Here is a 3,855-nt window from a genome sequence, read left to right as displayed (position 1 = left end):
CAATTGTTACTTAACTGCCTCACCACGGAAGTAGAGGCTCCTGTGCTGTCTAGCCAATTAAGATTAAAGTCAGCTTTTTAGATCCCGGACCTGGATTTTTTTTCTCTCTCTCTCTTTCAATGTTTATAATTTCGTCTAGACTGAACACGTTTCTCATTGAACAATGTCAGTCATGGAGCATTAACTGCAGGGGTGAGTTACATGCGCACACACACCACCTAGTTACCATCCCCTTGCCTCCAAGGAGACCTGGACACAAGAGCGAGAGGGGCCCATATCCCAACAACTTCTGTTTGATCTGTCCCATGAGGATCAACTTTTCAGTCCGGTGAGTCTGTCCTAACTATGCAAATATACATGTAATGATGATATACCTATTATATATATAATATACATATATATGTAATATGCATGCATATGATACATGTTTGTGTGTATGTACATAAATATATATTGCGTATATGTATATATGTTATACACATGTATAATTTAAATTTTTAACAATTTTACATATTACGTACATGCACAAAAACACAGAACACACATTTTTCTCTCTCACACTCTCCCTCTATCACAATCTCTCTCTCCCTCTCTCACACACATACAAATCACATTCTCTTTCACACTATCTTCACACACATACACACACACACACTCACACACACTAAGCACATTCTTTCACACTCTCTTCTTCGTATACACAGGCACACACATGCACACACTCACACAGACACTTTGTATACACAGGCACACACATGCACACACTCACACAGACACACACACACACACACATAACACACACATAAAGCACATTCTCTTTCATACTTTCTTCACACACACACACACACACACACAGCACATTCTTTCACACTCTCTTCTTCGTACACACAGGCGCACACACACACACACACACATACACACACACACAGACACATACACAAACACACACACACTCACATCCAACATACCTACCACATAGACACCCAAGCACTCGCACACTGCACCTTCTCCCATACACTCTCACACAAACACACACCTAATACACCAAACACAAGTACACACACACACACTCACACACTAGCAAACACATTAGCAAACTCTGATAGTACAGCTTTATCCATATAGATAACAAACACGCACATACACACCCAATACATTCTCTCTCACATATTCTCTTACACAAATACACACCGAACACATGCACCAACACTATCAAAAAAACTAACAAATCCTGATAGTGCTTTATCCATGTGTATAACAGTGTAAGACACACACACACAAAGCAGTCTCTCACACACAAACACTCATACAAACACTTTCCCACACTCCCACTCCCATACAAACACTCCGACACACACATGAAAGCACACGACACAAACTCACACATCTGACACAGCCACCCCAAAACACACACACACACAAACACCCTCTCTCACACACATTCCCTCTCTCTCACACCCAACACACCCACTCACAACACACACACACACACAAAACACACACACAGACGCACACACACACACACGCACACGCACACACAAGCAGACAAATACACAAACACTCTCTCACATGCATATTATCTTTCCCTCTCGCACAAACACACACACACACACACACACACACACAAGCAGACAAATACACAAACACTCTCTCACACGCATATTATCTTTCCCTCTCGCACGCACTCACACACATGCACACACACACACACAAACACACATGGGCACAGGCACACATTCTCTCTCTTCCTCTCTCACTGTCTCACACACACAGGCAGAGACCAACACAACTCCCTGTCACACACGGTCTCTCTCTCACTCCCTCTCTCTCCCTCACACACACAGGCAAACACACACACACACACAAAAACTCTCTCTCACATATACATTCTCTCGCTCTTTCACACATGCACACACACACAAGCAAACACACACAATCAAACACTCTATCTCACGCACATATTCTCTTCCTCTCTCACACACACAGGCACACACAAACTCAATCTCTCTCTCTCTCTCACGCACACACACATATCCTCTCTCTCACTCACACACACACTCACACACTCTCTCTCTCGCACAAACACACACACACTCACACAATCTCTCTCTCTCACACGCACACACACATATCCTCTTTCTCACACACACACTCACAAACATTCTCTCTCTCACACACACACTCACACACATTCTCTTTCTCTCTCACGCACACACACACACATATCCTCTCTCTCTCACAGACACACTCTCACACACACTCTATCTCTCTCACACACACACACACACACATTCTCTCACATGCACACACACCCACACATATCCTCTCTCTCTCTCACAGACACACACACACACTGTCTCTCTCTCGCTCTCGCACACACACACACACACACACACACACATATCCTCTCTCTCTCTCTCTCACACACACACACACACATACTCTCTAAAGATACAGACAGCCATCTAACTACGCCTGCTCCCGCACCGAACGCTCACACGTGTCCTTGAAATTAAATTAGGTTACAAAGCTTTTCTTTATATAAAAAAAGGTATTATCTATTTTAAACGTTAGGTCTTGATCCGCGAAAGAGAAACCCAGCATTTAATCCATCTGGAACTCGTTTCACAGCAACTAAATTGACCCCGATCTCTGGCGTCACAGGCACAAGCGAAAAAAAATCCCCCTGTCTTTTATTCATGTATTTTTCTTTTTTTTAAAAAAGTGAATTAAACTCACGGTATCTTCATTGGGAGATGACGGAATGTTAAAATCGAATAAACTGATCAGTTTATAAGTCCACCAACTTTCGGCTCTCTGTTTAACCTACCGTTCAGAGTTTGATTAACAGTCCATATTTCTCTCTCCCTCTCTCTCTCTCTCTCTGAGCTCTGAAAGAGATGTTTCCGTCCTGTAACTTGTGGAGGGATACACATACACAAAAAAAGGGAGAGATCGTTTTATAATTAACCGGGCAAACCACCCCACCACCAACCCCCCAAGTAGGAAACTCAAAACAGGAGTGATTAAACACGCCATTAAATATTACATCGAAATCCCCTGCATCTTTTCACAGCACTTTATTAGAAAATGTGGTGTAAACTCAAGATTCACATGAAAGTATTTTATTTTTCACCCACTCACGCACCCCACCCACCTCCCCACCCCCCCCCAACCCCCTTTCCCCCCCTCCCCCCGCCCCCCCCCACCCCCCCCCCCCCCCCCCCCCCCCCCCACCACTCCCTCCCCACCCCAAATCTTCGCCGTGTGGGTAATGGCTGATTCGCACGCCTCGAACCGGAGCACTTCTCAAATAAGTTATTACCGTACAGAACAACATCAAAATTAATATATATATACACAGACGCGCGCGCGCGCACACACACACACACACACACACACACACATAGACACACACACACACACACAGACACACACACACGCACACTCCAAATGTGTCAGAACAGAGGTGAAACGCGTGTGTGTCGAGACTGTTCAAGCCTCGGCTGACTGATAAATTTATAATCGGAGGGTGGGGGGGGTGGGGGTTGGGGTTTTGGGGGGTGGGGGGCGGGGTGGGGGGTGGGGGGAACGACTCAGGCCAGAGAGTCGCCCCTGACTCCCAGCAGAATGGGGAGCAAGACGCCCCCAGATTGAGGTAAGCAAAGATGAAGCAGTGGCGGAAAGTCACATAGAAAGAGCAACAACCCTCCCTGTTAGACTATGTGTGTGTGTGTGTGTGTGTGGGGGGGGGGAAGGGGAAAGGGGGGAGTGGTGGGGGGTGGTTGGGGGGGGGCGTAATTTCTGGGAAATCCTAAAGCCTTGCGAACACCCCCTGTTAGACTATGTGTGTGT

This window comes from Carcharodon carcharias, chromosome Y (genome assembly GCF_017639515.1).
Source record: "Carcharodon carcharias isolate sCarCar2 chromosome Y, sCarCar2.pri, whole genome shotgun sequence".
In the NCBI taxonomy this organism is placed as follows: Eukaryota; Metazoa; Chordata; class Chondrichthyes; order Lamniformes; family Lamnidae; genus Carcharodon; species Carcharodon carcharias.
The sequence above is the reverse complement of the archived record's forward strand: the minus strand, read 5'-3'. Positions refer to the sequence as shown.